At 46.0% G+C, this 27,223-nt stretch overlaps 1 protein-coding gene and 1 pseudogene across 3 annotated transcripts in view; one reads left to right on the top strand and one right to left on the bottom strand.

The window, feature by feature from the left end:
* The window catches only part of ASTN2 (astrotactin 2), a 700,161-nt gene that overhangs the window by 615,792 nt on the left and 57,146 nt on the right, over nt 1–27,223 (top strand). The window lies entirely within an intron of this gene.
* LOC118716094 lies at nt 19,958–20,287 on the bottom strand (annotated as a pseudogene).

The raw sequence follows: 27,223 nt of genomic DNA, 5'->3' as shown, positions 1-27,223 counted from the left end.
CCATTCGGCCCGCGATTTAGGCTGGATTTTAGATTTTGGCCCCTTCTCTGATTGAGTTCGACACCCCTAACCTAGACATTTTCTGTTTAGCTCTCCTAGCACATGCATGGGTTGTCTTTCCTCCAGTGGCTCCTTTCAAACCCCGTTCATGATTCTTCCTTTGCGTCACTCCTACTTTTTCTCACTCAGGTCCAAATATTAATACTTAAGTTCTGTGCCTCTGAAACAACCTAAGTTTCTATCAATGGACCCATGATTTAAAAACCGAAGTGTGTGTGTGTGTGTGTGTGAGCCCGCGCGCACATGCATGTGCATATATTTGTGTGATTTGAATATTACTCAGCCATAAAAAAGAAAGGAATCCTGCTGCTTGTGCTAACATGGGTGCATCTTAAGGGCATTGTGCTACATGATTAAGTAAGATAGAGAATGACAAATATGCATGGTCTCACTTATATGTGGAATATTTTAAAAAGGTGAACTCAAAGAAACGGAGAGCAGAATGATGGCTTCTGGGGGCTGGGGATGGAGAAAATGGGGACTTGTTAGTTAAAGGGTACAAATGTCTAGCCCTAAAATAAACAAGTTCTAGGGAATCTAATGTACAGCATGACAACTATCCTCGATAGTCCTGCTTATATACTGGAAGGATTTTAAGATAGTAGATCTTAAAAATTATCAACTCACAAAGAGGTAATTATGAGAGTAGGTAGAAGTGTTAACTAACCTTATTGTGGTGATTTCAGGATACATACATTTATAAAATCCTCATGTTGTGTACCTTAAACTTACATAGGTTATATGTTAATACTATATCAATAAAACTGGGGTGGAGGGAGAAAAAATGATCCATAATTAGCCCCCCAAAACAAAGTTATATGAGAACATAAATGTCTTAATATTATAGTACTGGCTTAGCATAAAAAACAGCTGTGCTCTAATGTAGTGTTTATATCTTCACTTATTAAAAAATTATCTGTTGTCAAAACCGGTTTGGCTCAGTGGATAGAGTACCGGCCTGTGGACTGAAGGGGTCCCAGGTTCGATCCCGGTCAAGGGCATGTGCCTTAGTTGCGGGCACGTCCCCAGTAGGGGGTGTACAGGCGGCAGCTGATGGATGTTTCTCTCTCATCAATGTTTCTGGCTCTCTATCCCTCTCCCTTCATCTCTGTAAAAAATCAATAAAATATATTTTAAAAAATTATTTGTTGAATGGCCCCTGGGTTCCTGAAACCTTTTGCTAGAGTTTGGAGATACCTGCATCAACAGGAAAAGGCCCAGCAGAAGGCAAACATTAAAACTGATTTATAGAATTTATTAATGTACAGCAGTTCCCCCCACGATCCACAGTTTTGTTTCCTATGATTTCAGTTACCTACAGCCAACCACAGATAAAAAATATTTACTGGAAAAGTCTAGAAATAAACAATTCATAGGCTTTAAAGTGTGTGCCATTCTGATCAGTGTGATGAAACCTCCAGGCGTCCAGCTTGTCCCGCCCGGGATGTGACTCATCCCTCGGTCTAGCGCATCCCCGCCGTAGACTCTCCCTGCCCGTTAGTCACTCTGTCTGCATTATCAGATCCACTGTCGAGGTACCACAGTGCTTGTGTTCAAGTCACCCTTATTTTATTTCATAATGGCCCAAAAGCGTGAGCCTCGGTGCTGGAAATTCAGATAATGCCAAACAGAAGCTATGAAGTGCTTCCTGTCAGTGATATGGTAAGTATCTGTAGGAAAAAACCATAGTGCATACAGGGTTCAATACTATCCGTGGTTTCAGGCATCCACTGGGGGTCTTGGACCGTATCCTCTATGGATAAAGGGGGGACTACTTTAAAGGAAAACCATTTCTGATGGAAGAAGTCTGACATGCTAAGGGCTTGAAACTGTAGGGAAGTTGGAATGATAGGTGAACTCACCAAAGATCAATGTGAATGGAAGAGAAATTGAGGGGGAGAGAAGAGGAGGCAGGATGGGAGGTTCTGATCATCTGGGTCTTACCTTAAGGCTCTCAGTGTTTTACGTAGAATGGAAGTATGGCGAAGAGGCTGACGCTCCATAACATAAGGGGTTAGACCCCCTTTTTCTTTTCTTTTTTCCTTTTTTAATCTCTGACTTCTTGGTGACCAAAAAAATGCCTGGCAGGAAGCTACTAAAATTTATTAAATGAATGAATGAGTTAGTGAATTAGTGCTATGATCAGATTTCATTTTACAAATATCATTGTGCTATTCCTAGGGAAATGAATTGCAAGGAGGTAAGAGAGAAGATGTCCATAAAAGAGAGGATATCCATAAGTCATGTTTAATTGCAGCCCATTTTGGACTTCACTGGTATGCGGCAATGTATAATACAGTGATTAAGAGTGAGGGCTTTGGAGTCATACAATACAGGGTTCAAATCCCAGTCTTGCTACCTTTTAAGCAGCATAACCTTAATTAAGTATCTTGATTTCAGCAATTGTTTCTTTATTAACAAAATAGGAACAATAGTAGTAACTACTTATTTGATTATCATGAGGATTAAATTTTCAAAAATAAAAAAAAGAAATAAATAAAGTGCCTGGTCCCCCATCATAGTTGCGGGAGTAAGAAAGACATAAGAGTATAGAGGCCAGGAATGCAGATTCCCAAGGTTTTGTTACTAGCTGCGTGACCTTGAACAAGTTCCTTAAGTTCTCTGCAGTCTTATCCAGAATTCATGATACTAGATGTATTTCTGGATTCAGATCTCCTCCTCCTACTCCTCCTGCTCCTCCTCCTCCTTCTTCTTTGAAGGTAAAGCAATGCATATACTACTATATATTTTGTAACATCCCACTGGCTTCTCGGATGGTGTTGTCCTGCCCTCACACCCCATAATCAAATGTGTTCTTCTATAGCTATACATCTGCTTACACAACGACACTTAGTGGAATTACAGAGAAAAGTCCATAAACAGCTCATAGCTGTTTGAGATCAGAGTTTGCCTCTAAATACATTGTGGAAAAATCTGGGTGTGCGCTCCATATATCTTGTTTCTCACCACCATCAGCATAGGACCCGGCATAGAGATGTGTTCAGCATGTGTCCATTGAATTCTCCCCTCTTCCCTCCAAATTATGTTCTTGTCCATCTGGTCAGATGAGATTCCCAAGGTCTCCGCCTTCCGAATTGATCCCGTAGAAGTAAGGTTGGGGCAAAGGATTGACTCTAGAGCAAAGGCCAGCATGGTGTTTCCTGGGGTCCTTCTGAGCACAGCAGCTGACACTTGTGGGAAGAGTGGCAGAGGGCTCCTCCAGCCCCCAGGGCCCTTGCACAGGGCACGCTCCTTCCTCTGTCACAGGCTGGCAAGAAAGAAGGCAGCCCAGGTGGAGTGAGAACTGTTCACTCCCCCAACGTCACCTCCACCCTGGCAACCAAGCTGCCCTTGATTTTGTGGTTTTGTTTATTCGTTTAGTTTGTTTTGTCCACTGCTCTGTTTGAAGCGCAGGAGTGACTAGCCCAATCTGGGGTGCCCACTTGGTGAAGTAGATGATTGTCTAACCACTGTGCTTTCTGTACTCCTGAAACTAATACTAAAAATATTGAATATAAACAGTAATTGCAAGAAATACAAAAAGAATGACTGACCCATAGTGGATAATACGTATTTATTAAATGTATAAAAAATGAATATGAATGAGCATTCATTAATGATCTATCATGTAGCCAGGCAATTTTACAGCCTTTCACTGGTCCTCTTATGAATCCTACATAGTAGGCAAGTCCCCATCTCTGTCTTACATCTGAGGACACTGAGGCTCAGACACGCTCCCATGAACAGGCCCCTGGTCTTGGTCTCAGCCCAGGCTCGCTCTTCTGTGCCCCAGCATATCTGGTGCCTAATAGAAGGTAGGATCCCCTGGTATCCGGCAGGTGCCAGAGGGGACTAGGATGGTTCTGTTGGCCTCCAGACTGATACGGAGGCTGAGCTGGGTGGTCTGAGAGAGTACAGCCCAATCAGAAGAACCTTTGGCTTCACTGCATCGAGCAGGTGTGGCTTTCTCAGACCTGACACTCCTGGGCTGATTGAGTTTACTTCCCGGAGCTGAATGTCCTGAGCCAAGGCACTGGCCTGTTACTGCGGGCCCTGATCCTGCTGGGAAATGGCCTGTGTCCTTCCATATGCTTTCTTGCTCCACTGAAGGCAGGGAGGAGGCAGCCTTATTTTGTAACTCGGGCTCAACCTCTTACTGACTGCACAACCTTAAGCAAGTCAAGTCACACTTAGCTTTCCTCCTCAATGCAGTTAAACAAAAGTGGCCGTATGTAACTTGCAGAGGTATCCAGAGTCTCAGACACAGCTTACGTAAAATGCTGGCATAGTTGCTGTGATACTCACGAGCCCTCCTCAGTGGTAGTTGCCTCTACTGTAGCTGTTTGTCTTGCTGTTTTATCTCAAGGTCTCCTGCTGGTTGACCAGGTCACAGGCTGAATTTGGGACCCGAAAGGAGTAGAACTGTGTGGTGACAATAGGCCTGGAGCCCCGGGAGGATGGGGACAGTGCCCTCATCTCAGTCCCCATCACAGAGGCCGTGGCACACAGAAAGCCCGGTATCACTGGCCGGAAGGTCGATCTGAGGCGGTGTGGATGTGTTATTCTGTCTCTATGCTCACAGCTCCGTCGTGGGACTTGGGTAAACACAAAAACCTAGCCATGTGCAGTCAGTCCTAGCCTCTTGGAACATGGGCAGAGCTCGAAGCGAATGCAAGTTCAGGGCTGTTCAGGGACCAACAAGCAAAATGAAAGGTGTGTGTGTAGGGGTGTGTGTGTGTGTGTGTGTGTGTGTGTGTGTGTGGTAGTGTTTTGTCTGTATTATCCGCGGTGCCTCTTTCATCTTGGGGGTTTATAGTTGCTCGGAGACATAGAAAATATTACTCTTGTTTACATATACTTAGAAAAGGGCTTGGGAAATACACACCGAGGTGCCAACAGTGGTTATTTTGAAGTGGGGTGATTGCAGGTAACTCTGTTTTCCTCTTTGCTTACATATACTTTCCACAGTCCCAAGTGCAGGACCATGCATTACTGAGGTAATTTGTGTAGAAATGCAAAAGGGACCCCACCTAAGAGCTCCCAAATCATAGCTCTTTCCCTTCCTTACCAACCTGTGTTTTCCTGGAGGCCAGTTTCCACGCGGCAAGGCCCTGTCTGAGTTAAGAGCAAGGAGGGCACAGAGAAAAAAAACAGTGACCATTCGTGCCGAGGCATCTAGGAAGCAGCAAGAGAAGGGAAGAAAGTATCCTTCTGAGGGTGCTGCATGGGCTTCTGCTCTTGCTGCCCACCATGCTAAGTGCTGTAATTACACTCTTGTTTAATTCACTTCCTCATGCTGCAAAGTTAGGCATGACTCTTACCGTTTCACAGAATGAAAGACTGAGGCTCAGAAAAAAGTTAAGTCATCACCCGCCCCCCCCTCCCCAAGTCACAGAACCAGGACTTGGTAATCACGTAGGCGAAAACACTGTGCTTTTCACCATTACATCCCTGAATTGAACAACCCCTAGTGGCACCCAGTGGTGCCTATATTTACATATCTCCTCATCTACATTCATCTGTGTATATTTATAGTTTATGCATACACAATAGCTGTATCATGCACATGTATTTATGTGCATGTACATACACACTCATGACTTCGGCTTCCTAGGTGCTTACAGGTAAACAAATGGGTAAAGTGGGGGGAAACAGTCTCCCCGTGTTAATATGGCCGTAGACATGCACTTGCTTATGACTCAGAGTTACTGCATTAAATTTAGGGAGATTAAGTCTAGGACTCTTCCTCCCCCTTCATCTCTCTACCTTCTTTTTCTTCTCTTTCTTCCCCTCCTTTGCATATCAGCAGAATGCATTGTCAGACGCAATTTGGCAAAGCCCAATGAAAGCAGGTGGCTGAGGGGTCTGGGCTGGTGCATCCTTTTAGGACCCTTGGGCGCTTCTGAAGGGCCCTGGGACGTAACACCAGGCATGGAGGCCTCCAGAATGGGCTCCAATGAGGCCACACTGGGCCAGGGATGCGTAGGCTCTGCTCCATGTCTCTCAGGAACTGAGCAGAGGCGAGGGGGGTTCAAGCCCCCCTCCAGACGCTCTCTTCCCACTTTGTTACAACTGTTTCTTCCTGCTCTCTGTTTTTGCTGATGAAATTCGGAGTACCTGAAGGTCAGAGAGGGCTTCGGGAAGGTTCTCCCCTGTATTTTAATACCTAGCTCTGAGCTGTGCTCCTGATAGGAGTTGAATACAACCTTGCCGAATAGGTGAGCAGCTGGAGAAAGAAGTGGATGCTTTCTGCCCAGCCCGGTGCTGCCTGTGCTGAGAGTTTATGAGGCAGCCACGGGGTGGGTCAGTGAGTCACAGGACTGGCAGCCCCTACTCGGAGAGATATTTTCATTATCGTGGGCAATAATCGACCCCTCCTCACAACTCACTTCCTGAGGCCTCTCCCCAGTGCACAGCCAGTAGCTGCTGTCTTTCAGCAGTTGGGTTCAGGGTGCAGATATGTATTTTGTTTTTAATTCAGTTGACTCCATTTACTGTTCAGTGCATGTGGAATCCGTGGAGAAATCTACCTCCCTTCCTCTCCCTCTTCCTCTCCTCCTCCTGAGCTGGGAACCTCTCCCTCCCCAGGTCTTCAGTGTGCTCTGTGGTAGCTGACCTGCAGGTCTGCCTCAGGGAAGGGTCTTGGTGAGCTAGGTGGGGTGAGCTGGGGATTAGGGGGTGAGGTGGGAGGGGGAGGGAGACAGGAGCTGCAGGAGCTAGATGGAGTGTGCTAACCGGGGAGAGAGAAGCCCACCCCTTCCCACTGCAACCCGGCAATGGGTTGTCCTGGTTTCACCCTCTTGATCTGCTCTATTTCAAGCCATGGCTGGAGAGGAGGGTGCAGGAGAAGGGGCCTGCGTCGGGGCCTGACTGGCTCTGGCTCCAGGATTCCAGCTGCACACGAGTGAGCTGGCCTCACACAGCTGGCCTCGCCTCTCTCCTTGGCCAGGGCGCAGAGAGGCCCCGGCCGGGAGAGCTCGGAGGAGTCACCAGGCCTCAGCCTCTCGCTGGGGTGGCGTCTGGGCAGCTGCGGGCTGTTTTCTGTGGCCTGCACAGTCACAGGGCACTGACGAGTCCCAGACCTGCTTCTCCTCTTTCTGGGCAACGGGGCCGAGGAGAAGAAACGTTCCTGAACATCTGGGTGCCACTATATCTACATTTTATTTTCCTGGAAACCCAAACCTGGTTTCCCTGAAAACCAATGTGCATCTGAGCCCCTGAAGGATATTGGGGCTGGCACCCTGGGTGTTTGGGAACGAGTTCTGAAGCCCCATTCCCCTCCTCAAAGGACCCCGCAGAGTTTCCAAGCACAGTCACCCCAACCCCACAGGTGAGCATTGGTCTCATCTCCCGATTTTGTCCTCCCTGGGATATTTATTACTGTGTTCTTCTTGACATCCGCTCACTTCTTTTCCACTATTTTTATTTTTGGTCAAATCAATGATTTCAGAATGGAAATGTATGTCACTACCAGTAAATGGAAAAGCAGAACTCCTCGCCATACTAGAAGACAACCCCCAAAGACAATACAAGCAAACAAAGCAGCTTTATATAATTCTAGACATATGCTGTTGCCTCTGGAAGGTTCTGAGCCGGGGCTTTGTTTTGCCTCTTTGAAAGAGAGGAGGGTGCAGATGTGCCAGGATTGTCACAGACATCAGCACTCCACCAAGCCCTTCTCCGTGACTGAATTAGAAGGACTGAGAGAAACTGGAGCATTCTCTATTATTTTCCCCATTAAATGATTTAATCTGAGTGCATCCCACACTTTAGTAAACTCCGTGGAACCCAATAGAATCATTTTTTTATCAGAGGCCGGATCCCAGTCACACTGTAAATCGATGGCAATGGTGGAATTAGACCCAGGACATGGGGCTTCAGTGCAGATTGTCCCCAACCCTTTAATCAGCTGAGCCCTGGCCGGGAGCACAGCTGGTTAGCGTGTCGTCCCGATACACCACGGTTGTGGTCAGGGTACATACAAGAGTCAACCAGTGAGTGCATAAATAAGTGACAACACATCCATGTTTCTCTCTCCCTTCCTCTCTCTGGAACCAATAAATAACTTAAAAATAATAAAAGTAAAAGTAAAATACACCCCATATTCTATAGAACAAACACACATATCAACTGTCCTGTATGCAGGAAACTGTTTACTTTGTAGGAGTAGGGTCTCATCTGGGAAGAAATCCATCAGGAAAAAAAGATTGCGTTATTATTATTTTTTGGTACCATGACACCATGTCTGTGGTTTCGTTAAGACACATAATAGGTTTTCAGCACTCTAGCTACCGCTTCATATTTTTGTACCCTATTTAAGAAGCAAATTCGAATTAGATAGCAATTACAGTGATAAAGTAATCTGTGCGAAATTATAAAACTTGAAGTCAGTCAGAAGCACACTGAACTTTGATTGTTCTTATTTCAATCACCCATTCAGTGCTCATTTAGCAGTCTACACCTCTGCTTACACTCACCTGTCTCAGGTAGAAGGCCCTTTGGAGTCCATATCCTATCTGTCCATGACTTTTGCTCAAGGTCATAGGATCCAGGGACACGCCACCCCAGGAAGAGGCTGAGGCCCTGAGACCCCTTGAAGGTGCTAGAAGATTTTGTAGGAGGGGAGAGAGGCTCTGGTTTTGTTTTGTGTCAACCTTGTGCCCAGGGCTGTGCTAGGGAGGGAGGTGCTATTATCCGACCTCAGGCCCAGAGCAGAGGAGACTTGGCTGAAGTGCTTTGTCCGAGTCGCACTGGCCTGGGCAGGTAGACCACTGACTTGGGCTCAACACTTTTCTGGTTCCAAAGCCAGCTCTCTTTCCACTGCCTCTCAGAGCCACATGCTCATAAGCATTTTGGGGGCAGATAATTCTGCTCACACCTGCTCCCCATTCTCTCTCTGTGCCCGACACAGAGTGCGGCTCAGGAAATACCTGCTGAGGGTAATGGTGATATGACCGATGAGGGAAGTTGAGGCCCAGAAGGGAAAAGCAAAGGAAGTCAGCACCGACCCGTGGCCCAGTGCACTCAGGCTCCTCGGAGCTGAATGCTCGGAACCTCTCCAGTTGCATCTTTTTATATCTCTTTAATTTGGGAACTAAAATGAAGTGAGGTGAGACTGGTTATTGATCAGTCTTGTTTTAGAGTCCAAGGCAGACTCTCCGGCTTCCTCCCTGGCATGTCTGCAGACTCAAACCGGCTGTTAAAAAAAAAAAAAAAGAAAAGGAAACATTTAGAAAGGAAACAGAAAAGCACAGAGGGGGTAGGGTGCTACCTGCTCTCCAAGAAGAGGTTTGCTGGGCTGGACTTCTCTTAGGCCTGTCAGCAGGGGACACCCCCAGCTCCGTCTCACCTGGCCACACCCTCGGGCACTGCCTCCGCCTTCTCTGTACTGGGCCACCTGCCTTCCATCCTACAGCCCCCTCTCCCTGACCCAGAGGGAACCTTTCCCATTCTCTTCATGACACAGATAATCCCATGGATTTCCGAGGGAAGCTGTGGCAGCTCCCCAGGATGGTCCTGTAGAGGCTGGAGTGCCCCTTTCCTGTGCCCGTGACAGCTTGGGCCAGAGTGAATGGCCCAAACCTGGCCCCAGGTGATGCCAAGTTCTTCCTTCAAGCCCCAGGCTGGGTATATCACCCCAGCACACACAGCAGAGCCCCTTAGCTAGAGGGACGTGGATGTGGGAATTAGGAAACAAAGGGTTCAAATCCAGGTCTACCTTGGTTGCTGCATGAGTTTCAACGAGTCTCCCACTCTTTCTGGTTCTCAAAATAAGAAGCTTGGACTACCTCTGTAGTTCACAAAACTGTGTTATTAGAACCTGAGCAATGCTATAAAGCATCCAAAAAGCCATCAAGGGGAGATAATCTCCATGCCCACTCACCTCTGTTAATTAGCAGAGCATCTTATCTTTATCTGTTGGGTTTTTCTCATGAGATCTTCTTATTAGGAATGAATGGTTTTCTATTTAAATAAAAGAGTTTGAAAAAATGCATGTTTCCTTAGATCACTGTCAGCTGAGACTAACTCCTCACACCCCCATGCACATGCATTCGCTTTCACACAAACACATGCACACACAATGCTCCCAGAGAAAAGAAATGAAAATGAACAAAACATATTATTTTCCTAGTAGTATGCCCATCAGATGATAGATTAACTGACACACGGGAAGGAAGTTGACTAAGAAAATGCTTTTCTCACTTACCACGCCTTCACACATTCCACGAGGGAAGAATCTTAGAATCTTTGGTGTTAGAAGAGTCCAGTGGGCCAAGTCTGAGAGGACAGGAAGCAAGTGTAAGCGGATGCTTTTGTTTTTCTGAAATGTATTACAACCAAGGACGTGTCTATGAATATGTATATGTGCGTGTGTGTGTGTGTGTGTGTAAATGTGCATATGCATGTATGTGTATATGGGTATTGTATATTTATAATGCATATGGCAGACCATTTCAAAACCGGTTGGGCCTTATCATTATGGATAAACATCACCTTGACTCCCCTTGTTCTCCACAGCTCCTCTTAGCTCTGATCCTCCACCTGATGTCATACCCCTCATTCTCTGCTCTCCAGGCTCATGGAACTATAGTGCTCCAGGCAGAGAGGAGATCTAAACTAGAGTGATGGCAATGAGGACAGAGGGATGCTGGGAGGTAGAATTTATGGGACAGTGGAGAGGTTGAGAGAGCATGTATGGGCTGTGTGTTATATGTATATGTCTCTGGTGTGAATATATGTGTATGATTTGTGGTGTGTGTGTGTGAAGTATATGGGGTGTATGTGTGGTGTGTGGAGTGTATGGTGTGTGTGGTTTGTGTATGGTGTGTATGAGGTGTGTGTATATATATCATGTGTGTACATGCGTGATGTATGTGTATTTTGTGTATGCTGTGTGTATAAAAACCCAACAGGTAAAGATAAGAGACTCTGCTAATGAAAGGTTATCTGGCCTCGTGTGTGTGTGTGTGTGTGTGTGTGGTGGGAGGTTGCAGGAGAAGATTGGACTGGCAGAGTGGATATAGACTCTGAGGGTTGAGCCAGGGCGCTGACTGTTGTTATTGGGGCCAGTTTTCCCAAATGGAAACTAACGGAGGAGAAGAAGGAATTCTGGATGGAAGGAGATACCGTAAAGATAAGTCCCAAAAGATTTCAAGGGATGACTTCCAGGACCTGAGTCCCTGGGAGGGGCTGGCCCCTGGAGGAGGAAGGGTGGGCTGTCCTTCCCAGCTCTCCTCCTCCAGTCAGGGGCCCAGGGTAGACAGGGTAGGAGGCCAGGAAGGGCTAGGGCAGAGGCAGGGAAGGGATATAGACACTGATTCACTCAGTTTTCCCATAGAAGGTAATTCTGAGGAGGGGCAGACCAGGCTGGGAGGAGAGATGACTTAGATAAGGGAATGGGCTAAAGCACCCTCTGTGGTCTATTTACATCACAATGGCCAGGGTATGCATTTTAATAAATGCTGCTGAGTCAGAACTTCTGGGAATCTTTACTTTTTACACACTCCCCAAGTGATTCCATGTCTGCTCACCTTTGAGAGTCACCATGATTGACACTCCTTGGGATGGTGAAACCGAATAACGTTTCCGCAAAGGGTTCTGCGGGCCTTTGGCGTGCCCCTCCTGCCCTCACTTCACACCCTGCTTCCTATGAAAGGCAGAGCAGGCAGTGTCTCCCTGAGTGTATCCAGCCTCCCTGAGGCCCACAGTTGGGTTTCCTTGCACCCAAAGGCTGACATCTATGTGTGGTGGAGATATGCCCACTTCTCACCCTGCAGGCCGAGCCCCAGAACTAGACCAGGTACCTAGAGTCAGGAGGGTCCCAGTTCTAATCTACCCTGGCCAGGCCCAAGCGAGCCTACATCAGATAGGGGAGGCAGTTTGATTAGATGGTGGTTTGAAACGAAGAGCCATCGGATGTCTCCTTCTAGAATTCTCTGCTTCTGCTCCTTGACCTCTTTTGTAGAATCGTTACATGGCAGAGTCCATGGCTGTCAGGATTCACTTGGGGCTGAGGACCCAGGCTGCCGGCCGGAGTCACCTTGGAGCTTCTGAAAACCTCTTGCCCAGACCCCATGTCACACCCATCAGAGGAGAATGTTATGGGCGTGGGGCTGAGACATTCATTTTGACAAGTTCCTGGGTGACCCCCCTGTGCAGCCCAGGTGGTCACCTACTGGTTTACATGAGGCTGCCTTAGTAAATAATAATAATAATAATAATAATAATAATAATATAAAAAGAAAAGAAAAGGAAGAAGCAGAAGCAGACTTTTGGTAAAGATGGAGGAACTGAAGCCCTGTGTGGGGAAAGGGACACGCCCAGAGTCACAGAGTGAGTTGATGCAGGGTGAGTTGGAGCCAGAACCGAGATGCCGCCACTAAGCAAATGTCACCTTGGGCAGGGGCAGCGAGGCCTGGACTCTGCCGGAGCCTGGCTTTGGGGCAGCACCCAGACACAGCCCCATTAAGCCAGGAGGGCCTTCCGGGAATGGCTTCTGGCTCCGGCTTAGAAAACAAACAGAGAGCTTTGGTTTTCTCTGGCGGAGTCCCCAGGTGAGTGAGACGGGGGAGAGCACCTGAGGACGCAGGTTTGCTCTTCTCCAGGGCTAAGTGGGGCTGCCAGCGCGGGAGGATGGAGACAGGTGGGCAGGGCCACTGGGGAGGGTAAGCCTGGGAGTGCATGACAACAGCAGTTGCCAATGGGCTGTCCGAGAATGCGCTCCTCCCCCCTGGAGCCGAGGCCTGAGGAGGGGCATGGGGCCTGGCACCTCAGCTGCAGGTAAACCTTATGCCTTGCCTTGCCTCCTCGTAGACCCTCTCGGGGATATGCAGGCCTCACTACTTCCTCCTGGGTGATGGACATAGTGGCAGGAGATGTCGGTGGGGACCTTGTTATAGCTGCTGATGCCTTTCTATTTTGTGTGTAACTCATGTGGGTTCTTCACTGCTCACTGGGGCAGGGGTGATTGGATGGCCCACTTCACAGAGGAAGGAACAGGGTCAAAGAAACTGTCTCAGGCATACAGCTCTGGAGGTGCATGGCAGATGCAGAACTCAGGCGTGGGTTTGCCCGATCCAAAACCCAGCCTCTCAGCCCCTGTGCATACAGATCGATAGACTTCGATTCGAACCTCCCCGCCTCCAGTGTCAGGCCGAGTGCCTCAGGCTTTCACTGACCTCTCTGGGCCGCAGTTTTGCCCTGTGTAAGCTGATGCCCATTTCACATGACTGGTGTGAGGATCCAGTACATTCAGGTTGAACATGAAAGAGGTTAGGAAACAACAGAGAGCTACACAAGGTGAGAGATTACTGCTCTTATCACCAAACACAGCTGTGTCTGCACCCAGGGGACCACCCTCACACGTACACCTGTCCACACTTGCGACCTTGACCCTCTCCACCAACCTCTTTGGTTCCCAAGGACTCAGGTGGAGGAGCAGAAGGGGGAGAAAGGCAAGAATAAGAGCCTGTTTATAAAATACTCAGCATCTCTCAGATGAAAGCTTCCAGATAAATATCATGGTGCCACATAAATAAAACCTCAATAGCATAATATTGTTCCTGCCCTCTCCAGCCAGCGTGGCTGCTGCTGATCCCATGGAAGCCAAGGGCAACTGGGTAAAGTCCAGAGAATAAGGATTTCTGCATCAACTCTTGCTCCCTGTCCTCCCCCTCCCCATTCCCCAACCTACTTATTGGTGTAGGGACCAGAAGCTGATGACTTAGCCTCTCAGAACCTCAATTTTCTCATAAAAAAGTTGGGAATACTGCCGGGACCGGTTTGGCTCAATGGATAGAGCGTCGGCTTGGGGACTGAGGGGTCCCAGGTTCGATTCCGGTCGGGGGCATGTGCCTTGGTTGCGGGCATATCCCCGGTGGGGGGTGTGCAAGAGGCAGCTGATCGATGACTCTCTCTCATCGATGTTTCTGACTCTCTATCTCTCCCTTCCTCTCTGTACAAAATCAATAAAATATATTTAAAAAAAAAAAAAAAAAAAAAAAAGTTGGGAATACAACACATCTATCACCTGTTTGCTACAAACAAATAACAAGTGCCTATACATATCTCTGGACTAGGACTCAACACATGAATTATTATTTCCCTCTTGATGAGCCTGGCTCCCCTATTCTGTAATGTTCCAAAGGCAGTTAACTGTGCTTCATCTTAACACATTGTGGACAGATCACAAGAATTCTCGCTTCATATTAGACAGTTTTGTTTTGTTTTGTTTTTACAAAGTATCATACTTTAAAAAGATATTAGCATGGAAGAACATGTAATAAAGAACTTAAAAATGCAATGGGAATTTAATTTTAAAGCGTGCCTTTAACATTTATGTAAAACATTTTTTGTACTCGTTCAATAGAAACTTATCTGGCCACTGGGTAAAGCTAGCAATAAAACTACTGGTCCGCAAAGGGTTACTATGATGGCACATATACTCAACAAATGTAAACCCCTGTACTTTTTTAATTCTCTCAAAGTTGCTCCATCTTTACACTCCCAAGCCAAAGCTCAGACCCATGCCTGTCTCTGATTCACTATATTTCTCAACTAGCACAGGGAGCCTGGAGCTCAGGACTCCTGACTTGTCCAGATGCTCAGGCTCTGCTGCTTGTCACTTGTCTGACGCTGGCCCATCAGCTCACATCTCTGAGACTCAGGTTCTCCATCTCTCAAACGGGGAAAGCATCCCTCCTACACACCTAGGAGGATCATGTACGATTCCACCAGTGGCAAGCAGAAGGGCATGTTGCACAGGAACTCACTGCCTACCAGACAGAGATGTTTGACAATGTCATTTCTGCTGGGCTCTGGGCGCCAGACCCCTGGAGTCCTTGCACATCATCATCTGAGACTCAGTGTCGCCAGCACTTTGGGTCAGAGGACTGGGGCATCGGCCCCACCCCTGCTGTCCCAGCATCATTCTCATCAGAATGTGCTCGTGCCTTCTCCCATGCCCTGCAGTCCTGGGGTCTGAAGCCCTGCTCAGCTGTGGACACCAGGAGACCAGGAGTTGAGTGTGATGTCCTGCTCTGGAGCTCAGCTCTGTTTAGTGGGAAACGAAGAGGTTCCAGGTGTGAGCGGTCATGAGCTCTCATGCTGTTAACACATCTCACTCCACAGAGCAATGCGCGTGGCTTCCCCAAGGCTACTCAGCAATCAGGTCTATTTGGCGATAGAGTTGCATCCTATTTATCTCTTCGTCCTCACTGCCAAGCACAGTGCCTGGCCTGCACCCTGTATTTGGAGAATGTTTGCCAAATGCATTCTGACACCAACGGCATGTGCATTTGCTTAACATTCTTTCCCCGCTACAAATTTGGAAATTGGATTTTAAGAAAGATACAAGCTGATTATAAAAATCTGTAAATCATGGTTTCAGCTATGTTCCTTGGAGCCTAAGGATCTGTGGCTAGGCCTCAGGGGACAGCGAGCTATGCTGTGGAACAGCTGGTGAGGGCATAGGGATAGTGTTGGGTGCAATCAGATGTCCCCACTCCCATCTGTTCTCACATAGGATGTGTAGGTAAGGTGTTTCAGAAAGGTGGGTTCTACTGCTTTGACATGTTTGAAAATGACTGGTTTGAGGGAATGAGAAGGGGTTGGGATACCCCAGATTAGGTGCAGAGTTTAGCATGGTGGGTATATGTGAAGACTCCAAATGGCAGTTCATTCTCCAATTTGGGTAGTAATGCTTACTACATATATCTTTAGGCACTTCCGCAGGCACATGTGTGGACCTTGCAGAAGCTCACTGGCATCTAGCCATGTTGAGGGTCAAAACTCCAGGCCCCCCCAAACTCTTGATTTTTTCTTAGGACAGCCCCTGGCCCCCGGCAGGCGGCCCCCTGTGCCAGGTCTGGTGTCTCTGGCTGCGAGTTGGCACATCTGGGCCAGCAGCTGCTGGGACAGCCCAAGAACCCAGCAGTCCCAGAGGCTGCAGGGGAGTGAGGCCCATCGTGTTTGTTCAGGCATCCAGGGAGCCGGGAGCTGGGCACTGGCATTCCCATTGAGGGTCTTCTGGCTTAGATTCCAAAACAAGCAAGAGAGGGTGTTTCTGCGCTGGGAAGAGGGAGTCATGCCCATCTGAGGCATTTTTATGCCTCTTGACTTTTTATGTCCTTAAGACAGCCACAAAAATGTCTCTCGGCTTCATCTTCTTTGCCATATTTCCCGCTGATTTGGGGCCTGGAAAATTGCTGTTGTATTTGTGTCTGTAGTATAGTCTAGAGGCCTGGCCCCTAGAACCTGATCCAAAGTGTGACCTTCAGCCGAAACCGGTTTGGCTCAGTGGTAGAGCGTCGGTCTGCGGACTGAAGGGTCCCGGGTTCGATTCCAGTCAGGGGCATGTACGTTGGCTGCAGGCACATCCCCGGTGGGGGATGTGCAGGAGGCGGCTGGTCGGTGTTTCTCTCTCATCGACGTTTCTGGCTCTCTATCTCTCTCCCTTCTTCTCTGTAAAAAATCAACAAAGTGTGACCTTCAGCATCAGAACTATAAGAGGTCTTTCCTGCTCAGGGTGGCTCAGTTGGTTGAGTGATGTCCCACGCATCAAAAGTTCATCTGTTCATTTCCTAGTTTGGCACATGCCCAGATAAAGATATGCAGGAAGCAACTGATCAGTGTTTTTCTCTTTCTCTCCTCCCTCCCCCTTTCCCTCTCCTGCCCTCCTCTTCCTCTCCCTCCCCCCTCCCTCTCTTCTCCTTCTCCTCTTCATTTCCCTCTCCTTTCTCTCTCCTCTCCCTCTCTCTTTCGCCCTCTTGCTCTCTAAAAAAGAAAATTAAAAAATGTTTCAAGTCTAAGAGGTATGTATGCCCTTACAGTGTTCCAGTGCAAACTTATATTAATCCTAAAAAATAATCACCTAAGCAACCCAAGACCAAAAAATGTGTAACTATCAGAAATGTGGTAGACTTTGTATCAAAACTACATGAAATCTATGTAAATAGAGGAGCCTCAGTTACCCTTCCCTTTCTTGCTGGGATGTGACAATATAGCAAATCACCCATAAATATGGAAACAATAACAGGTGGACCGTTTTAGGGAAAGACCTACCAGCATCATGTCTAAGATACCTGTACCCTGTGTCAGTTTTAGATGATACATACTTTATGAGTCTATGTGTGGGAAAGGTCTTGTCTCCCCCCCCCCCCCCCATGTTCATGCAGATAACTCCTCCCCAGATAGTGCACGTTCCTCAGAGTGTCTGCCTCCTTGCAAGTTGCAGGGTTGATTTATCACAGAAGACTCTGGTGTCAACCGTGACGGGCCCCTGGAGAGTTTTGAGTGCAACCCCCTTAATTTACAAGCAGGTCCTTTTTGGCAGCTTCTTCCCAAGTGCTTCTGCGGGGAATTTGATGTTGCTAATCCATTCCCCGTTCTCTCTGTCATGTTCTAATGGGGAAACCACAGGGAAGGGGCCAGTCATGCCCTCCAGGTCACCTGGCCTTGTGGGGGGCCATGACAAAGTCTGCCCTCTAGGTCCTCATCGGTGCTTGTGCACCTAGCCCCGTGGCTCAGTGGAAGGTGCCAACAGGATCCTCAGAAGTGTCCTCTCGCAGTCACAGATGGTTCTGGGGCCAGCGGGTCTGTCAGCGGGTCCCACCAAGGAGCTGGGAAGCTTCTATCAGCTCCAAATCACATGCGAGAAAAACAAAATTCCATCGTAATGTTGACCATCTGTGGAGGAGGGTGACTTTTCAAGAGAGGCCACAGGAAAGGGGGACAAGGAAAGCAAAGACTTTTGTCTTAAGGGACCAGGATTGGAAGGGATCGCTGATTCAGCTCAACAGCATAGAATGTGGCATAGTGCTTGCTAGTCTACCTTGTTTTGCTTCTGTTTTTCATGCAACTTCCAGCTTCTTTGTTGATGGTTTTTTTTAAAATTTTATTTTATTGTGGTAAGAAGAGTTATCATGAGTTCTGCCCTCTTAGCAAGACTTTTAAGTGCATGATACAGTCTTGTTAACTATAACTCCTTATTGCACAGCAGATCTCTCAGCCTTATTCATCTTGCAAAACTTAAACTTTAGGCCTCTTTATCTGTAACTTCCCCTTTTCCCTCTGCCAGCCACTGGAAACCACTGTTCCCCTCTCTGTGGCTATGCATTTGACTATTTTTGGGCACTGCATATAAATGGAATTATGCGGTATTTGTTCTTCTGTGACGGCTGCTTCCCCTTATCATAATGTCTTCAAGGTTCATCCATGTTGTCACATTGCCGAATTCCTTTGTCTGTACATAATGTCTCATTGTATATATATCCCACAGTTTCTTTATCCATTTATCTGGTGATGAACATTTCAGTTGTCTCAATATCTTGGCTATTGTGAATCAAAGCCACAATGAGATATCACCTCACACATGTTAGAATGGAGAGTACCAAAGGAACACAAGACAACAAGTGGAGAAATTGTAACTCTTGTACATTGTTGGTGTGAATATAAAATGATGCAGCTGCTGTAGGAAATAGTATGGAGGCTCCTCAAAAAATGAGCAGTAGAACTAGCACATGATCCAGTAGTTCCACTTCAGGATCTCCAAGAAATAGTAGCAATCCTGTGTCCCCTTAAATTTCCTTGTCCTGTATGACAATGTTTCAAAACTGCCATAACCAATTAAAGAGTGTGTCAGTCTTTTTGTATGCCATAATCCAAAAATCCATGACTATGAAGAACTCCTTTCATTTCCTTCAAATCTTTTCTATGCACCAAAAAAAGTATGTGATGGTCCTTAGAATGCATATTTAGTTGAGCACATGGTCAGTCTAAATTAGCCTCAAAAAGGCAATATTACTGTCCAACACATATACTATATGGCCTTTTTGTACATTCAAAATATGAACATGAAGGTTATTTCAAAAATAATATTCTTAAAACAGCAGTTTTATGAATGGCACTGATGAAGGTCTTTAAGAGCTTCAAAATGTTACCCTTTTTTTACCCCCCTCTTGAATCTCTAACTTGGCTTGGTTCATACTTTTCTAATTTTTTTTTAAAGTTGACAATAAGCTTATATTGCTCTCAATGATCTTTAGCCCAAAATAAGAAACATACTAACTTGAATTAATCTGAATTGAAAATAACTTATAACTTAAAGTGATAGGACTTATTAGACCCCTTTATATACAGCGGATCTTAGAGATCTTATAAACCACTAAAAGTTGCCCTGGCCTGTTTGGCTCAGTGGATGAACCATGTCAGCCAAGTCTTTCCTTATACTAGTAGTATTGCAATCATTTTGTTAAAAATAGCATCCCAGTCATTCAAGCTATGCAGAAGCACCACGTGTATAACAACTCCTTTCAACAGCTTCGTGTAAACTACGGTAACAGCATACTGCCCCAAAGCTGAAGGTGAGATGTGACAGAAAAGGAATTAAGTATTAGTAAATTTTGCTTGTAACCCAGGTACAGTAATTTGATCTTGTAGAGGGTTATTTTTGTTCTATTTTTTATTTTTTATTTCATGTTCAAGGAGCAGTAGAAAGGATAAGAAAAGCTCAGGAGGGAAGATAGAAATAGCACAGTATTTTGCTTTTAATGATGCTGGAATAGGAAGGTGACAACCACATCAATATACACTGAGTGGCCAGATTATTCTGATCTCTGAACGCATAATAATCTGGCCACTCAGTGTACTTCTCTTAAGTACCTCATTTATTTGATATCAAAGATACTATAAATTGTGCACCTGATCAGTTTTCCCCTTTGCAATAGCTGATAGAAAGCTCAGGGCAAATAGGTGGTTGATCTCCAGCGAAAGTCTAGAATACTTTTGGTACCCATTTGAGATACAAATATACCGAGTGGCCAGATTATTATGCGTTCAGGGATCATAATAATCTGGCCTCTCACTGTATATTTTTCCTATGCCTTGCCTCTCCCTTTGCTCACCCAAGACAACAATCGCACCAGTTCTGTTCTACCTTTGCAGAAACACGGCTTCCATATTCCCGCTTGATCTGGTATAGCTGGGAGGCCTGGCTATTTGCTGGACTATTGGGATTGGGCTCATCAAGTAGACACAGATAAAACATCTCAGAGACAAATGTAACCGAAGGTGGTTTATTTGGATAATCCTCAGTGAATTCTATTATAAGCTTACATGTTCCATCCTCAAATGGGGTCCCTCTGGCCCCCAAATAACCTCATTCCAAACCATAGGTTGTTCTTGGATGGAGTCCCACTAACTCTGGCTAGAGGACCTCCTGTAATCTCTTAAAGTCCAGTCATCTGTGATTCAAAGGATAGGGTCACCTAGGAAAACCATGCCTACAACAGTCCAGTGGTCAGAAGTAGAGTGACAGGATGCGTAGACTTCACAGTGTCTCATCTATTATGGATCTCGTGTGTGTGTGTGTGTGTGTGTGTGTGTGTGTGTTTGTTTGCTGTTTATGTATCCAAGCAACATGACTGTAAGCAAATATACCAACATGCTATCCTAAGTTGTTTGTGTGTATGTGTGTTAGGTCTGGCAGATTTCTATTTCCATCTTTTTTCTTAAATTTTCTGTAACAAACATTTTATTTTTTATAATGAGAAAAACATTTTAAGTTATGTTTAGTAGAATTAAATTTCAAGATGGAAAGGGACATTGCACGTTTATTATAGAATGGGAATGAAGAAACAGGAACATATCACTCAGAGCTCTACCAGTATGAGATGATCAGAATATCTGGCATATTTCCTTCCCAGACAATGCATATTCTTTATATAATGGAGAACATAATTTTTAAAAATTCCTACCTCTTTTATTACATTGTGAAAGCCAAGTCTTCCCTTATAGTATTGCAAACATTTTAGTGTCTGTTTAGTGTTTTATAGCCCAGATTTTATTTACCTTTTCTCCAGTGTTAACATTTTAAATTTCTCACTTGCTTTGGAGACTGCTCAAATAAACACGGGTCTTTGCCTGTTAGACACAAATAATCTTTTATGAAAAGTCTGGTAACTGAAGAAATCCTGGAACTACTGGAAAAGACGTGCTTCTCTGGCCGAGCCTGGAGGCCAGTCTCTTCTTCTGTTTTGTTTCTTTTCTTTTTGAAAGTCTTCTCTCTTCCTGAACTGCATCCCATGTCCTGGGTGGCACCCTGCACGTAGATCAGGGAGCCACCTACAAACTGGACAATCACACCCCAAGGGAACTCACCTAGAGGCCAACGCTGTGGCCCAAGTGGTTGGCTGGGGTGGCGAAAACAATTTTACCACAGGCCCGGAGTTTTTCCCTCTTAATGTGTTATTTCATTCACTCTCAGCTCTCTGGGAATCCGGGCGTCCTAGAGGATGAAGCAATGAAATCTACAGATAATCAAGGGAAAGGTGCAGGAAATCATTTTACCTTTCTTAGCGCATTTCTTTTAGTAGAAGACACATATAGACAGATGTGGCAGTGTCCTCTTCTCCTTACTTTTCAAGCCTATGATCTGGGGCAGGATCTAATGAACGGTGAATTTCCCACCAGACATGCATAGAAATTTAGATTATTACTGGAACACCTGAGAGCCACGAGCGTCCTTGGAAATAACTCCTCTGTGGAAAAAGGAACACTTAGGGATGGAGTGGGTAAGGGATATTTCACTGCTGGTCATTGACTGGGAAAACCAGCCTCAAGTAGCTGAGACTCAAATGCTGTATTTCATCCGATTGAGAAGCCACTTTGTTTTAAGTGCCATTAAGAAAGAAAAGAAAATGCTGCCAACGGAACTATATCCCAGGCTTTCTTACCTATTAAATGTTTAGACGCATTAGAAGAGTTTATTTATTCTGATGATGTTTTTACAATACATCACTCCTGTGACCTGCGACTTCATATTGAAAAAGGTTCTCCAGGTGATCCTTGCCCAAGAACAGAAAATTGTGGTCCTGTGGGGATTTATGCTCCAGTTCTGGTGTTTGACTTGTGACTTCTACATCCCTTCAACCCATGCTTTCTCAGTTCACATATTCATAAAACTTCTTCATGTCCACCTTTCTGATTCACTTTTTGACTCAGGGTCAAGAAATTCTGGGTTTTTCCACATACCATTGTCTCTTTAATAGCCAAAGGATTGGTTATGCTCTATTTCTTCCCCACCTTCTCCCTTATAGGTTTTTTTTTTTAAATAGTTTTATTAAGATATAATGTACACATTATACAATTTGCCTGTTTAAAATGTATAATTTTATAGTTTTTAGTACATTCATAGAGCTGTAACTATCATGACATCCATTTTAGGACATTTCCGTCTCCATTAGCCTCCACTCTCAAAGTCCTCTCATTTCTCCAGTCCTAAACTCACACTAATCTCCTTTCTGTATGGATTTGTCCATTCTGGACATTTCATAGAAACGGAATCTTACAATAGGTGGTCTTATGTATCTGGCTTGTTTTCATTTAGCATCATGTTTTCATGGTTCATCCATGTGGTAGCATGTACCAGTACATCACTCCTGCATACCCCCAATTGGGGATGTGCCCACAACCAAAGTACCTGTCCTTGATTGGAATCGAACCTGGCACCCTTCAGTCCACAGGGCAATGCTCTATCCCTTGAGCCAAACCCATCAGAGCTCATTTTTATTATTTCATTTTTTAAAAAGAACACTCCATTGTTATCTCTGGTATTTTCCTTTAAATTCTAATGTTGGCACTTTTATCATTTTACCAGTAGTTGTCAGAGAAGGCTGTCAGACAACAGCTAGGACTCATGTTCCTTCCACAATTAGTTCTTGAGCAGTTTGTGCCCTGAAACACTGAGGGTGCGTGTACCCAGCTGACCCACCAGGAATGGCATCCAGGCTCACACAGGTGCACACAGTGAAGGCTACTGCCTGGCTGGTGGAAACCATTCCTGCCTCAACATCACTTGTAGGACGCGTCTCAATGTCAGCGCTATTGAAAGTATTTCAGAATTGATAAAGCATGGACTGAAGGGATAGGAGAAGTCACAAGTCAAACACCAGAACCAGAGCATAAATCCCCAGAGGACCACGGTTCTCTGTTCTTTGGCAAGGATCACCTGGAGAATGTTTTTCAATATGAAGTCACAGGTCACAACCTGAAAGATCCCTTTCCAATAGGTCTGGCTTGGTACCAGAATCTACCTATTTTCTTTCTTTTTCCTTTCTCTCTTCTCCTTCTCCCTTCTTTTATCTTCCTTCCTTGCATTTCTCTCCCTCTCTCCTTTTCTCCATCCTCCCCTTCCTCCCTCCCTTCCTCTCTTTCTCTCTTTCTGTTCTTCCTTTCTTCCTTTCTTTCTTTCTCTTAGAAGCTAATCCAGAACTTACAATCACAGCTCTGGCTCATTGCTGACAGGTTAGTTTGAGGCAGTCTAAGCACCAGGAGGCATCATTACAGATGACGTCAGGAGTGAAGTTGGAGCATACAGATCTGGTTTCCAGTCCTGACGTGGACACCTAGAGGTCTTGTGATCGTGGGCAGGTTATTAAGCTTCTTTGAGCCTCATTTCCATGCTCTATAAAATGATAGCAGCCTAGAAGGGCTGCTGCGGTCACTCTGTGAAATCACACAAGAGTACTTGGTGTTTACAGATGATACCTCTCCCAATCCCAGCTGCCCTGGCTCCGGCATTCTCTGGCTGTGACCACCACCTTCACTCTTAGTACCTATGACTTAAAATTTGACTTTTGGATTCTATACCAGCATCCTGTTTCCCATGTGGCAGTTGCCCCAGCTATTCTGATTCTGCGATAGCAAAAGAGTTCTCTGATCTTACCCATCTGCTGTGGCAGGTTCTGTTTTGAAGATGATAGTCTATTAGGTAAGCAGACAAGGATACGAATGAATGAAAAACAGTATGATACGTGTTTTCATGGGAGAGAGTGGAAGAATGGGAACAAAGATTGTATCCCTAGCCAAAGCCAGTTTGGCTCAGTGGTGGAGCATCGGTCTGTAGACTGAAAGGTCCCAGGTTCGATTCCGGTCAAGGGCATGTACATTGGTTGCGGGCATATCCCCAGTAGGGGGTGTGCAGGAGGCAGCTGGTCGATGTTTCTCTCTCATTGATGTTTCTAGCTCTCTATCTCTCTCCCTTTCTCTCTGTAAAAAAATCAATAAAATAAATTAAAAAAAAAAAAAAAGATTGTATCCTTACCCTGGGCTAGGGGATGGGAGGGGGCAAGAAGGTATCACTGCTTATGTTAATAAATAGTTATTGAACAAAGGCTACACTTTGTCTTCATCCTCCATCTGGGCATGTTTTTCTGGTTTTATGAAGGCTGTGCATTCATTCATATCCTCTATAGTGGTTGTTGCATGCCATGTGCTGTCATAGATGCTGGATCTAATTCAATGGACAAAAGAGAATTGCTCTCCTTCATTGGGGTTGGAGCTTGTCAAATGCAGCTGAGAGATAAGCCAACATCCATCAATAGATAGTCACATTGTGACAGGTTCTGTGAAAGGAACAATCAGATGTTCTGAAAAGGAATATCAGGAGAACCCTGCTGGAGTTGACGGAGAAGGTCATTCTCATGTTGAAAATAGCCTTCTGTTCTCTTTCCTAACTCCTGTATAACTCATTCATTTTTTAAATGTATGCATATTCTAATCACTTGTGGTGGGTCAGATTTGGATCTGAGCACCTGGGATACAGAGAGCAGACTAGGCTCACCAGGAAATTAAAAACCCGGGTCAGGAGGCTTATTAAAAAGTCACAATGACAAATTTTTATTTTTTCCAAACTTAAAATTTACTTTCCTATCTCTCCTCACACCAGCCCCACCCAGCAGGTATCACGATTATCCTCATATTGCAGATAAGGACAGAGAGGCTTCTCGAGTTTTACATGATGTGATACCCATGCGTGTAGGAGGTGCGTGGACACAACCTGAGCCTTTGGGTGTCTTGTGCCTTGTGTGAATGAAATTAGCACCACATAAGAGTGGCCAACTATGGATTAGAGAAGAAGGGGTGCAGAGGGCTGTGGAGGGGGTTGGATCAAGAGGGGCTTCCTAAGGAAGATGGCATTGAGGTGGGCCTGGGAAGTGAAGAGGATTTCGATGAGAGGGATGATGCTGGTGACAGGCAAGGGAACAGGGTGACAGGGTTCATCAGGTTGAGGGAACAGCTCAGGCAGAAGCAGAGGTGTGAAACTGCAAGCTCTATTTGGGGATGAACCCCAGAAGGGATGGCTTGGGTCTGCACTAGTTAGGGTGATACTAAAGAGCGTCAATCTTTTTCTGAGGCCTCTGGTGATCAATGCAGGGCTTTTCAGCAAAGGCATGATATGGGGAGAGCTTTGCTTAGGGCCGGCACCCTAAGCAGGATAAAGAATAAAGGAGAGAGGAAGGTCCCTTGGCACCTTGGGAATTCTGTTCTTCCTTCGACCACTGCTTCAATAAATGCACTGTGCTCACTGTCCTGGGCTAACATTATCACTCACGTACAAGGACCAATGGGAGAATTGAGATGAATAGCTTTGGGATACAGGTTTTAATCTCATGCTTGATTTAACATGTTACAGTGGCCATAGAGGTGGGAAACTGTCAGTGGTATTTGGCCTCTCTGGCTGGACATGGGGGGAGGAGGTGAGGAAATCCCACTCCCTGAGCTGCGAGGCAGTCTGCCCTGTGCTCTGCTGCTTCCTCCTCGGTCACACCCTCCGCCTCCTCCCTACTCTCAGTCAGGAGGGCCCCAAACAGGGGCAGGAGCTATACCACATATTGTCCGCATGTGTTGCAGTCATTGCTCACTTAGTTCTCTCTATCTTGGCGCTCATGCCAGTTTGGAAGTTGAAGTGTTTGGAGAAGTCACCCGGGAATCTCTGAGCAGAAGCAGGCACATGTCCGCAGAGAGGCCTGCAACCTTGGTCACGGAGCCCACTTTCCTGTAGAAATTGTCTCTAGGGGGCTCGCATCCTAACAGACTGGAGAGCCGCTAACCACACTTAAGAATTGTGTGGGGGTGCCCTGGCAGGTGTTACTCAATTGGTTGGGTGTTGTCCCATGCATCAAGCGATCGATCCCCAGTTCAATTCCCAGTCAGGGCATATGCCCAAGTTGTAGGCTCAATCCCCACAACTTGACGTGCAGGAGGCGGCTGATCTATGTTTCTCTCGTTCATCCATCTCTCTCTCTCTCTCTCTCTCTCTCTCTCTCTCTCTCTCTCTCTCTTCCTCCCTCCCCCTCTCTCCCTCCCTCCCATCAATTAAAGCATATTTTTAAAACATTGTATGGGGCCTTCACAGCTCTCAAAGTCATTCTGCAAGTGTTATTTTTCCTTTAAGCTCAGAAAGACTCAGAGAAATAGGAGTTTTCATGCCTGCTTGACAGATAAAGAAACTGAACCCCAGAGATTCCAAGGGTCATTGCACTAGCACAGCAGGAAACCTGGGACTGGAACTTACGTCCTCATGCCCTAAACATAGAGCTTTTCCATGACACCATGCTGCTCGCCGAGACGGCCCACGGTGGCGGGCGGAGGCCGGGAGAGGCCTCCTGGCACCTTGCGGAAGGGAACTCTGACCACATTTTCCCATGGAAACACATTCCCGTGGTGGTTGAGACCCATGGCTGGAATAGTAACGCACTGTGTCTCGGCAGCGTCCTTGCCTTCCAGTTGACGTTGTTACGTTTTATGTAGCACCTACCCAGCAAGACAAGAACAAAATAAAAAGACATTTCCCCTCCTATGGTGAGTAATGCAGATGTTTGCAGAAGTCACTCAACTATAGAAACCTCAGCCCTAGCTGCTTTGGCTCAGGGGCTAGAACACTGACCAGAGAACAGAAAGGTCCTGGTTTTGATTCCAATCAAGGGCATGGACTTTGGTTGCAGGCTCTATTCCTGGCCCTGGTAGGATATGTATATCTCCTACATCAGCGTTTCTCTCTGTGCGTCTCTCCCCATCCCACCCACTCTCTAAAAATCAATGGAGGAATACTGTCCGGTGAGGATTAACAAAAAATAAATTTAAAAAAGGAACCTCAGTCTTTCCCCATCAGGAATCACTTTCTTTTCCTTTCACCACGCTCTGCAAGCCCATATTTGAAATATCCTGTAGACGAAACAGGGAAGCAGCACCCATAGTGCCTCAAGTTTAGAGTGAACAGCTCTTAGTTCAAATCTAAGCATCTAAGCTACGCGAATTTCTAAAAACACGCTGGCCTCCCTCTCCTTTTAAAAGTTCAACCAGCACCGGCCAGAAATATACTGAA

Source organism: Pipistrellus kuhlii, unplaced genomic scaffold (genome assembly GCF_014108245.1).
Source record: "Pipistrellus kuhlii isolate mPipKuh1 unplaced genomic scaffold, mPipKuh1.p scaffold_m20_p_12, whole genome shotgun sequence".
NCBI lineage: Eukaryota > Metazoa > Chordata > Mammalia > Chiroptera > Vespertilionidae > Pipistrellus > Pipistrellus kuhlii.
The sequence above is the reverse complement of the archived record's forward strand: the minus strand, read 5'-3'. Positions and strand labels throughout refer to the sequence as shown.